The 12910-nt window shown below is 39.3% G+C and overlaps 1 protein-coding gene across 1 annotated transcript in view; it reads left to right on the top strand.

Annotated features, from left to right (window-relative positions):
• Positions 1 to 250: 250 nt before the first annotated feature.
• Positions 251 to 12910, top strand: part of TMTC2 (transmembrane O-mannosyltransferase targeting cadherins 2) — a 261421-nt gene continuing 248761 nt past the window's right edge. Inside the window, exon 1 of the mRNA XM_087874070.1 lies at positions 251 to 395. The gene's annotated coding sequence lies outside the window, so the exon portion shown is untranslated. The remainder of the gene's footprint in view (positions 396 to 12910) is intronic.

Below are 12910 nucleotides of genomic sequence, written 5' to 3'. Positions count from 1 at the left end.
ATATCCGAACTACACCATGTTATTTTTCCGTGTCACATAATATATGTGGGTATATGCATAATTATGTATGTATATAATATGTATGTATGTATGTATGTATCTTGTCATATTTATATAGTGTATATTAGAGGTGAAGACCCTTTGAGATCTGTATGCAACAAAATTTCATTTTAATGTATGCCAATTAGTGTACATTCAAAGTGACAATAAAGTTATTCTAAGTTCTAAGTTTAACTGAACTCCCAGAATTCTCCAACAAGTAGACAGTAGAGGGAGAACTGTAGATAGGACCATACATTATGCTGAGTAGAAATGTGGCATGCTTGGAATTGATTTAATATGTTGTGTGTGTTGGGATAAGCAACATCTGTATTGTGACCTGCCCCATGAATCTGGTAAGTAGCCACAAGATAGCACTCTTATGTTATAAATGTATATAGACAAAGAGGGAAGGAGTGGAAGGTCTGCCGCCTCCCACCGACCAGTACGCTCCCACAGACTAGTACGCTCATACAGAGAGGGACTCCTCAGGGTGCCGTCAGCCAGGCAATGTCGGCTGGCGACCCCCAGGGGGAGGGCCTTCTCTGTGGCAGCACCTGCCCTCTGGAACGATTTGGCCCCGGAGATACAAAGGATACCAGATCTCCGGGCCTTTCGCCGTGCCCTAAAAACTTTTCTTTTCCATCAAGCAGGGCTGGCGTGAATCCCCCCCCTTTTAGCTCTTTTTAGCTTTTTAAGTGTAAATTGGGTTTTAATTGGATTGTTTTAAATTGTGGGCCAAGGCTGTATAATTCTTTTAATTGATTTTAAATTTTGTATTGGTATGTTTTTTATCCTTGGCTGGGCACCGCCCTGAGTCCAATAGGAGAAGGGCAGTATATAAATTGAATAAATAATAATCCATTTTATTTCTTGGGATTTCACGTTTCCTGAAACATTTTGGAGGCCATTATTTTTCCTCTTTTTCTAACAAACTGTTATGCTTATTAGGATTAGATTTTACTAAGTAAAAGTGTTACTTAAAAGTTACAAACCTGACCTATTAACTATGTCACAGTGTGATGAAGTTCTTTTTGAACCAGAGATGTATTTTGGTTTGAAAGAGTGGCAATTGACACAGAGAAACAAGACAGTGGATGTTTTTTTTTTTAATGCTGTGTTTATTATTTGCTGTGAAGCCATTTGTAATAATTATTTACAATAGGAATACAGGGAAGACTCAGCCTACAACCACAACTGAGCTCCAAATTTCTGTTGCTAAGTGAGACAGTTGTTTAGTGAGTTTTGCCCCATTTTACAACCTTTCTTGCCTCAGTTGTTAAATGAACCACTGCAGTTGTTAAGTTAGTAATACATTAAGTGAATCTAGCTTTGTCTATGCTTGTCAGAAGGTCTCAAAAGGTGATCACCTGACACAGGAGACTGCAACTGTCATAAATATGAACCAGTTGCCAAACAACTGAATTTTGATCATGTGGCCATGGGGATGCTGCAACAGTCATAAGTGTGAAAATGGTCATAAGTCACTTTTTTCAGTGCCGTTGTAATTTTAAATGCTCAATAAATGAACTGTTGTAAGGTGAGGACTACCTATATATAACACAATCCCAGTGTTCACCTGGTCTCATGTTTCCTCCTATTTCTTCCTTCCAAAGACCTCCCTCCTCTAGGTCACCTACTTCCTTCTCCTTTTCTGGGCTCATCAAAAGAGAATGAAAAGAAAGGAATAATAGGCTTGACTTTCTGTTAGATCTGCTCAGCCAAATACCGACTGCTTTTCCATTGGGGAAAGAACGTTTGTCAGGCTCTTCTGCCCAGTCCTTCCCCAGAGACCAGAGCTTTGCCAATGAGTGACAACCCCCTCCTTCCCATCTTGATTTTTGAGTGGAAATTCACCCTGAAAATGCCAGCTGGGTTCCTTCTTCCCATCTTGGATTAAGGGTAAAAATGACCCATCTCTGGATTTTCACTTCCTTTCTCTCAGGTCAGCCCCGCCCCCCTCTCATGGTGTTGTTCTGACCTAGGCTTCCTGAGTCAGTAAAACACACAAATAGTCCCCAAAACATTCACAGATGAGTCCCAAATAGTTGTAAAGAGTCCTTCGGAATAAGGCTGATAACCACCCACCTTTATCTCCTTTGACACGCTGCCAAAGACCTAATTGGCAAAGCCACACAGAGTCCAGAATCAAACAGAGCTTTAGACTTTAAACTGAACAGAATTAACAACGTTGCTTCCTGCAAAGGCCCACGTGCCTTTGCTCCTCTTTTAAGTCTTATGGGAGGAGCCAATCATCTCCAAGCCCTACTCCTGAGTCATCCCTTTTGTTTTAGCAGTTCTTGCCTTCTGGCAGCTCTGCACATGCATGCACTGGGAACAGGCTCCCCCTGTTCCTCTGCCTTGCTGAGGTCTGACTCTGGAGGCAGCACATACCTCCCAGATGGCCCCTTCTCTGCCTCTGACACAGAGCCCTCATCCGAGCCTTCCCCAGACTCCAGGACTGGCCCATGTTCTTCCCCAACCTCCTCACTGTCCGATTCTGCTGCCAGCTCCGCAGGCTGGTGGTGGACCACAACAAGTGTAATACACATTCATGCAACTTCACTCATTAACTTTTCTCTCCAGCCATTCCATTTTGCAGTCTTTTTGTCCCTTTTCCTTCTTGCCTTTCTCTCTCTCTCTTTCTCCACTTTTGGTCAGCTCCTCCTAACTGAGGAGAGGGGTCTAGTCCCCAGGGACTGCTAGTCCTCAACACCTACAATATCAGGCTGGACCAATGGAATTGCTGTCTCGGCATCTCCCCAAAGTAGCTCTGGTTAGCAGTCAAATTAGTTCATCAGCCCTTATGATAGCATAGTTGCTCTTCCAGCTGCTTCCAGAATTAAGCTGCTTCTCCCCATTTCTCATTCCGTTTGCTGACTCATGCCTGCACAACAGCCTCCATACCAGGCCCCTAAAAATCCATATGTGACAGCCTCTTGCATAAAAAACACCACACAGCAACCAATCTGAGCCCAATCACTTAATCTGCAAATCATGGTTTATGCCTTAGTATATTGTGGATTATTTAATCAAGGATGAATATAAGCAAATCACAGGCACAACGGGAGTTCATTTTAAGTGAATATGGATATATCCTAAATTTCCTTTAGGCAATTACAATCAGTCTAAAGATGAAAGAGACAAAAAATCCTTTAAATCGGTTTCTTTTCTGAACAAACATCTAAAAAAATTCCAAGCATTAAATGATTTTTGTACTTGAGTTGATAAATAGCAGTCTTCTTTGCTTGATTCATTAGCTATCATTTGCATCTTGTGCAGAGTATGTGGATTTAAAAACATTAGGACTGGTTTAAAAATTATTTTAGTTATAACTAGATTATTCTTGATTCCAGAAGTAGGTATCTGATCAATTGTTGCAAGCTCATAACATATTGCAGTTGGTATTTTTAAAAATGACACAAGCAAGATTACATTATGTTGATACTGATATCAGAGAATAAAAAAATAATATAATTATTCTTATATGACAGAGGTCAAAGTTAGGATTCCTATGATGTAATAACACTGTAAAGAAAAATATTACATTTTGATTACTTTTCAAGGTAGAACAAACAAGTATATTTAATTTTACAATATGTTTGCTGTCAAGATCAAATATAAAGCACAGTTGTCTATATTTTATTACCTTTATATATAACATTTTATATATATCAGATGCTGGTTTCTTCTTTTTTTTTTAACTAAAAAAATTAAGGAAAAACTGATTTTTTTTCTTCTGCTCACAGGAGGAAATCAATGTGCATTTGAACAAGCTAAAATAATGCACAAATAAAGCAAACTGGAATTTAAAAATGGTAATTCCATCAGAAATTTAAAAAATGAAAAGAGACTTTCACATCTTATACAGTTTATTACTGGTGGATATATTTTAGATTTTGTAGAATTTAATTGCATGCTTAAACTCTAAAAAGAATTAAATATATGTAGAGACAATTATATGAAAGAAATGGTATGATTTGACACATATACAAATCATTGTCTCATCACTAAACAGCTTTTCTGGTCCAAAAAAGTCATTCTAAAATTCACATTAAATTTGGAGAAAAAGATATTACTTTGTTGTAATTTATTTATTTATTTATTTATTTATTTATTTATTTATTTATTTATTTATTTATTTATTTATTTATTTGGCTTATATGCCGCGCTATCTCACAATGGACTCAGGGCGGCTCACAACAATAAAACACAAGCCACAAAAAAATAAAGACTAAAATCTAAAAAATTTAAAATTAACCCATTAAAACCCTTAAAACCCCATCATCAGACCAGGTCAATGGATTTGAAAAGCCAAGTTTTTAATTCCCGGCGGAAGGTGCGAAGGTCAGGTGCTAGTCGGAGCTCCAAGGGGAGTTGATTCCAGAGGGTGGGCACCCCAACCGAGAAGGATCTACCCCTGGGGGCCACCAGCCGCCACTGTCTAGCCGACGGCACCCTGAGTAGCCCTCTCTATGGGCGCGAACCGGGCGATGGGATGTTGTTGCTGGCCGTAGGTGGTCCGCCAAATATCCTGGTCCTAAGCCATGTAGGGCTTTATAGGTCAACACCAGCACCTTGAATCTCATCCGGAGGGCAACCGGTAGCCAATGCAAACCGCGCAGGAGGCGTGTAACTTGGGAGTATCGGGATTCTCCCATCACAACCCGCGCGGCTGCATTCTGCACCAGCTGAAGCCTCCAAGTGGTCCTCAAGGGCAGCCCCATGTAGAGAGCATTGCAGTAGTCAATCTGTGAGGTGACCAGCGCATGCGTAACTGTGCGTAGGGCATCTCAGTCCAAGTAGGGACGCAACTGGCGCACCAGACGTATCTGGCCGAATGCCCCCTGGTCACGGTCGTTATCTGGTCTTCTAAGCTCAACCGTGAATCCAGAAGGATGCCCAAGTTGCGCACCCTGTCTACAGGGGGCAAAACTTCACCCCCTATAGTCAGCGATGGCACCTCTCCCCTGAACCGAGATGCCGGTACCCACAGCCACTTGGTCTTGGCTGGGTTGAGTTGCAATTTGTTTCTACCCATCCAGACCTGTACCGCTTCCAGGCACCGGGCCATCACATCGAGGGCATTACTGGGTTGGTTCTGGGTGGAAATATAAAGCTGAGTATCATCAGCGTACTGATGATACCTCACCCCAAAACCTTGATATGCTTGATATAGCATATCAAGAGAGCCAGTTTGGTGTTGGGGTTAACATAACACTACAAACTGGAAGACCATAAGTTCTAGTCCTTGGGCACAAAGTCAGGTGAGTGATCTTGGGGTAATCATTCTTTATCAGCTCAAAGAAGCATGAAATGGCAAACCGACTTCCGGTTGGTGACTTGCAGCGACAGGGTGTGGAGTGAGAGCTCGCTGCTCCTCAACACCTTTAAACATCGCGTTTTGGGGATCCCCTTGGGGGACGCGGGACCCGGAGAGCCCTGCGGGCAAAAGAGGAAGCCAGGCAAGCGGGAAGTGGGTGCGATCACCTCTCGCTGGACCAGGCGGCTCTGCCTAGCCAACGCGGTGAGCCGGCCATTGATGGCGGGCACGAAGCAGCAATAGCCAACAAAGACGGGAAGCTAAGAAGAAGATCGGAGGTGCGGTGACAGATTTAAGCCTATTCCCCTATATCTACGATCGTGCGGCAGAGAGGGGATCGGTGGTGTCGGGAGAGGAGTGCTCAGAGCGGCGAGAGGCAGAGACGGAGAGGGTGGAGCAGCTTGTACTCCCGGCGATCCGACAAGCCGAAGAGCAGACGAGAAAACGGGGAGAGCGGATTGCGTTTGTAAGGAGCTTTGGAGAGTGCGGTGCGGTGAGAGAGTAAAAGAAAAAGGAAAGACTATTGGTGTGGCTGGCTTTTGGTATTGGGATTGAGTGGAAGAAAGCAGAAGAAATAGGCTTTCAGCAAACAGGAAGTGCTTCCATTGAATCGGAAGAGTGGAACAGCAGAGGTTGAACAAGAAGACGCTCTGGCAGAGACTATTACCATCGAGTTTGGTTGGAGCCCAGCAAAGTGGGAAATTGAAGATCTCCTATTTGTATTCTAAAATTCCGTAAATACTATAAATACTATAAAACAATATACTTATACCCATATATTTATATGTCTATATCCTTCCTATCCTTCTCTTTTGAGTATCTGTGCTATTAATAAGTGAACTCTGTTTTTCTCTCTAACTTTATAATGTTATAATTAATATTAATTAGACCTCTTAAGCCATTTTATAGATATATACAAAAAAAAAAGGTTGATTATATATGAGAATTTAGATCTCTATAATTATTACTAGTTAAGGGGGGAAAAAAGGGTTGGATTTGTATCTTACTAATTAAATTATTATATAGGATTTTATATTTATTTATATTTATTGTAATTTATTTATACCTATTTATACTTATTTATATCTATTATATCTATTTATATCCAACCTTTATTAAGATCTGAACTTAGAATTTATTAGTTCATTAACTTATTGTGGTCAACTTATATAATTTAGAATATCTATCTGTATTTATTTATATCAATACTACCTATCAGGAACTGAAAATAGAATTTATTAACTTAAAATAATTACTTGTATTGCTAGCCTTTAACAATTTATATATATTATTTACTCTTTTCTAAGATTGAATTTAGATTTTACTAAGTGATTAATTGATTTGTATCGATATTTTGTTTACCTATTTGGAAGAGAACTATATAATTGTATAATTAGTGATTGTTAATTGCTGGAAACTTTATAGTAGCCCACTACAGTACTCTGGAAATTTAGAACCTAGTATTAATTGGAACTTACTGAGAGTGCAGAGAGGACCAATAAAGGAGCGAAATAAAGGTCTAAGAAAGCTCCTCAGAGAAAACGTGGCAAGTGCCACTGGATGAGAATTTGGAGAAAGATAGAGGAGATAATAAGAGACCAAAAATTGGTTCTGAAAGAAATGGCAAGTCTGACCTCCACAATTGCAAAAACTGCTAAAAAAGCGACATCTATACCTACCTTGGCGATGTCTTCCCCAGCCACCCAGAAATCAGTAGAAGGTCTCCAGAAACTAGACAAACCCCCTATAACTCCTACACTACAAACGGTACAAGCATCCCTTCAGTCAATCCAAGAAACAATGCTTGCGATGCAAGAAAAACTTTTGAATAGTCACTCCGAATTAAAATCAGACATCCATGCTCTTGATTTTAAAATGAATGAGATTCAAACTGCTATTGCTAGTAACGAAAATAGAATTTTAAAAGCAGAACAAAGAATTGAAAAAAACGAGAAAAAACTGGACACAGTAGACCAAACTTTGTCGGCACAAAACAAAGAAACGGAAGACGCACTGATCCAACTTGAGATGGACAAGGCCTCGTTTTTCTTGCGTTTCCAGAACATCCTGGAAGATAAAGATGAGGATTTAGGTGATAAGATAGCGGAGTTGATTGCAGAAACTCTGCAGCAAGACAAGCAGGAAATAATTCGTGAGATCGATGAGGTGTACAGAGTCCAGACAAATTACATAAGAAGAAACAGACTCCCCAGAGAGGTCCATGTGCGCTTTGCTAGAAAAAAAGTTAGGGATATTCTGTATAATATAGCGCGGGAGGAAAAAATTACCTACGGGGGAAAAGAAATTAATATTCTGAAACAAATTCCGAGAAGAGTGAGGGAAAGGAGGAGAAACTATAGGTTTTTGACAAATCATCTAAACAGGAGAAATATAATTTTTAGGTGGCTTTTGCCGGAAGGACTGCAAATTTCCTGGCAAGGGAGGAAAATAAGAATTGATTGTCTAAGTGATGCTCAAGACTTTTTAGAACAACTAAGGGGAGGAGAGGAGGAACAAACCAGTAAGGAGGATAATGAGATAGCAAATACGGAAGAAGAGATATCCCAAGAGCAAATTACTAGGGAAGACATAGAAGAGGAGAAGAAAAAGGAGGATACTGAGGAAAGAGGGAAAAAATCAAGGCCAGTGAGAGCAGTAACTTTAAAAGGTAAATAAGAACAAGAGTCTAGAAACTAATTTCAGGAATGAACAATACCAAGATCATATCGGTAAATGTGAATGGATTAAACGATTACAAAAAAAGAAGGATAATACTGTCGAAATTGGTGAAACAAAATCCCGATATTATCTGCATCCAAGAGGTCCATATAAAAAAAGATGAAGCCGAATATTTAAATTACTGTAAATTTGGTAAAGTATTTTCCTCACTAGCTGAGAAAAGGAAAAGGGGGGTTGCTATCTATGTTAAGAAAGGAATAACGGCAGAATGTAAATATAAAGATGAAAAAGGGAGAATACTCATAGTTGAAATAATGAGAGGTAACTCTAGACTGTTATTAGTAGGGGTTTATGCACCGAATAAAAAACAAGGGAAATTCTATAGGAAACTGCAGGAACAGTTGGCAAATTGGGCACATCTTGAAATATGTATGCTAGGGGATTTTAATGGAATTGTAGATCCAAAGCTTGATTATAAGTGCGATATAACCAAAAAGAATAAAAGACCTCCCTTACCAAAGATTTTCTTTGATTTGGTGGATGAGATAAATTTAATTGACATGTGGCGTACCTTACACCCCCAGGACAGACAATATACATTTTACTCCATCCCACAGAACTCCTGGTCCAGAATCGATATGGTTTGGGTTACTAGAAAATTGGCATTAGAAATCAAGAAAGTTAACATGGGCATCAATACTTGGGCAGATCATAAGCTCCTTGAAATCAGTTGGTCCCATGATACGAAGAAAATACAACAGAGATGGAGCTTAAGGACCAATCTCCTAAATGAAAAAGAGTTCACACTCAAATTGAATGAAGAAATCAAACGCTTCTTCTTAGAAAATGGAAATCGAGGGACAGCCAAAGAAATTGTGTGGGACACTATGAAGGCCTATGTCAGAGGAGTAGCCATCTCATATACTGCCTTTAAAAATAAGGAAAAAAGAAAGAATAGAGAAGAACTTACTCAAAAATTATTACAAACTGAGGCTGAATTACAGCAACGACCGGGAGATGAGGCGACGAAACAACAGTGGTTGATGATGAGACATAGACTGAATCTATTGGACCAGGAGGAGGTAGCTCAAAAAATAAGAAGATCTAAGCACTATTGTTTCGAGAACGCTAACAAGTCGGGGAGATGGCTGGCATATAAATTAAAAAAAGAGAAGGAAAAAAACCAAATACTAGCCTTAGAAGATCCACAGGGCATCCTGTTGACGAAGGAAGAAGACAAATTAGAAAGCATAAGAAAATTTTATGAATGTCTTTACAAAAATGAAGGAATTGAGTTAAACAAGGTAGAACAGTATTTGTTGGAAGCCAACCTTCCTCAAATTCCGGAAGAAGAAAAGGAAATGTTAAATGGGAAGATCACCATAGGGGAGTTAAAAACCGCCTTATCCAAAATAAAGAAGAATAAAACCCCAGGCCCTGATGGTCTCCCCGGAGAATTATATCAAAAATTTGATGACGCTCTGAAACTGGAATTGTTAGAAATTCTAAATGATGTTATTGCTGGCATAACAATCCCAGACTCCTGGAGGGAAGCGTACCTGACGATCATTCTGAAAGAAGGTGCCAACCCGAAGCAGATTTCCAACTATAGACCTATCTCACTGCTTAACGCAGATTACAAATTATTTATGACTATAATAGCGGAGAGATTCAAGAAAATTTTAAATAGATGGATACATAAGGATCAAAATGGTTTTCTCCCAGGGAGACAGATTAGAGACAATTTGAGAACAGTTTTAAATACCATTGAATATTATGAACAATACCCTGGAAAACAGATGGCTTTAATGTTTGTCGATGCCCAAAAGGCATTCGACAATCTGAATTGGACCTTCATGATAAACCAAATAGATCTAATGGGATTCGGGACTAACTTTAGGAGGATGATAGAGAATATTTACCAAAACCAGAGGGCAAATATATTAGTTAACGGAGACAGAACCCAGACATTTCAGATCCAAAGAGGAGTCAGGCAGGGATGTCCCCTATCCCCCTTACTTTACATTCTAGCATTAGAGGTCTTACTCAGAAGGATTAGAACTAATGAAAATATCAAAGGCTTGAAGATTAGGAAGGAAATATTTAAAACACAGGCTTTTGCGGATGACGTTGCCTTCATATTAGAAGACCCATTAGACACCGGCCCAAAATTAATGCAGGCAGTTCAGAATTATGGAGAAGTCACGGGCCTTAAACTTAATAAGAACAAAACCAAAATAATTGTGAAAAATATGACGAACCCACAAACGAAAGAATTAGAAGATTTATTAGGCCTCCAGGTAGTTAAGAAGATAAAATATCTGGGAATATGGATTACGGCGAGACTCTCTTCATTAAAAGATGATAACTATATCCCTTTATTGCAGAAAACTAATCAAGACCTTGATAGGTGGAGGAGGCTTAAATTGTCCCTGACTGGTAAAATTGCGGCGATCAAAATGAATATTTTACCGAAATTTCTATTTCTATTTCAAAATATACCAATATCACTAGATAAAAAATTTTTTTCGGATCTGAATAAACATATCAGGATTTTTTTGTGGGAGGGTAAGAAATCGAGGATTTCTCTCAAGACACTTCAAGGGAAAAGAAATTTGGGAGGGTTCGGGCTCCCTGCCTGGGAATCATATCAAAAGGCGGCAAAAATAATTTGGATAAAGGAGTGGATCAAATTACAAGAAGGTAGAATCTTGACACTAGAAGGACACGATCTCCTTGAAGGATGGCACGCTTATCTCTGGGACATAAAGGATAGGAAGAAAACTCATTTCTATAAACATAAAATTAGAGAGACATTGATCCGTACGTGGCTGGAAATTAGACAGAAGATATATACCAAGGTTCCTAGCTGGTTGTCGATTATGGATGCTCTAGTGGCCCCAAATAGAAGAGAGAACTATAAAATGGGCACATTAAGGATATCTTGGATGAAGAAGGGAAGCTCAAGCCCTTGGAAGTGCTGAGGGACCAGGGGTTTATTCTGGATTGGTGGAAATATCTTCAGATTAAGTCTAGATTTCAAGAAGATAGAGATAAACGTGGTATTGAAATGAAATATGGATATTTTGACAAAATTATTTGGGGACCAGATAAGAAAATGCTATCGAAAATCTATAACTTTATATTAGATGAGGATAGAGCTGAGAAGATAGCTAAAAATCAGCTAAGCATTTGGGAGAAAAATTTAGGATATGGCCTTAATTTCAATGACTGGGAGATAGCTTGGAACAGAAATCTCAAAATAACGAAATCGGTAACATTCAGGGAAAATCACTACAAAATGCTGCATAGGTGGTACCTAGCCCCGGACAGGCTGGCCAAAATATTTCCAAATTCTTCTGCTTTATGTTGGAAATGTGGAAAGACGGTCGGCACCTTTTACCATCTGTGGTGGACTTGCCCTGAGACCAAAAAGTTTTGGTTAAAGATCCGACTCTGGCTCTCGGAAATAATGGGACAAGAGATAGCCCTGGCCCCGGAATCCTTCCTCCTAGGTATGATTGAAGATGGTCTCGACAACAATAAAACCCAATTGGCAATTCAAATTATTACTGCGGCTAGATTAGCCTTTGCGAAACTCTGGAAATCCAACTCTACCCCCTCTGAAGAAGCATTAATAAATAAAATTCTAGAGTGTGCAGAGATGGCTAAATTGACGAGCGAGCTAAAAAATGAAGAGAACTTCAAGTACTATGAAATATGGGGAATTTGGTATAACTGGTTAAAGAATAGGATAAAAATATGATAATAGGCTACGATTTGTTAGACACCCGAAATGGACTTAATTGTATAGAAATGTAGAGAATTGTATAGAACTGTATATTGTATAGCTATGGATGAAATTCACTTAATGTTTGATCTATGAAATGTGTAAACATTGCACCTCGGATTAAGATTGTGATTGTACATTGTCTTTTTAAAAAATTGGAAAATTCAATAAAGTATTTAAAAAAAAAAAAAAGAAATGGCAAACCACTTCTAAAAAACCTTGTCTAGAAAACTACATGGACTTGTTCAGGCACTCAGCAGAAATCAAGACTGACCTAAAAGCAATAGACAGGACAGGACAGAACAGGACAGGAAAGGTAGGGAAAGAAAGCCTTAATTTGTAATAATAATTATTTACACTATTACACCTCCTCTTTTAATTATTGAATAATTCAATTGTAATTTTCATATTCTTCTTTTTTTATTAGATATATTGTTAGATAACTTTTGTAATATTCTCTCCTAAACCTTAACTATCGATCCCAAAATTACAAGGTCAAAAGCTACCATATTTTTCGGAGTATAAGACGCACCAGACTATAAAATGCACCTACCTTTTTTGGTGAGGAAAACAAGAAAAAGAAATCTGCCTCAGCCTCCCAGCAATTTTGCCTCATTGCAGCAAACAGCAAACAGCCTGCTTTACTTTCATTTTCATTTTCAGCTTGATTAGCACAAGGAAAAAAATCTGCTCCAGCAATTTACCTCTTTGCAGCAAGCAGCAGAGGCCCACGCAAAACAGCTGAGAGCAAAACAGCTGAGAGTCGGGAGGCTGATCCAATCAACTTGTGCTAATTAGGCTGTGCTGAAGCTGAAAAGAGCTGTTTCTTCTTGCTGTTTGCTGCAAGGAGGTAACTGCTGGGAGGCAGAGGCCAAAGGGTGGTGGCCAGTGGTTGGGCAGGGCTAAATTCGGTGTATAAAACGTGTTATGTCCTTATAAGGGCATCCGCTGGGGATTAGCTAATCCCCCGCGGGAAATTCAAACAACTGTCATTGGACGGCTGAGTCTGCCGAAGCGTATAAAAGAGCTCCGGCAGCACAGCCGTCCGTCTTTATGCAGAGCTGAAATAAAGGTACTGA

Source organism: Pantherophis guttatus, chromosome 7 (assembly GCF_059756535.1).
Source record: "Pantherophis guttatus breed Tessera chromosome 7, ASM5975653v1, whole genome shotgun sequence".
NCBI classification, from domain to species: Eukaryota; Metazoa; Chordata; class Lepidosauria; order Squamata; family Colubridae; genus Pantherophis; species Pantherophis guttatus.
The sequence above is the reverse complement of the archived record's forward strand: the minus strand, read 5'-3'. Positions and strand labels throughout refer to the sequence as shown.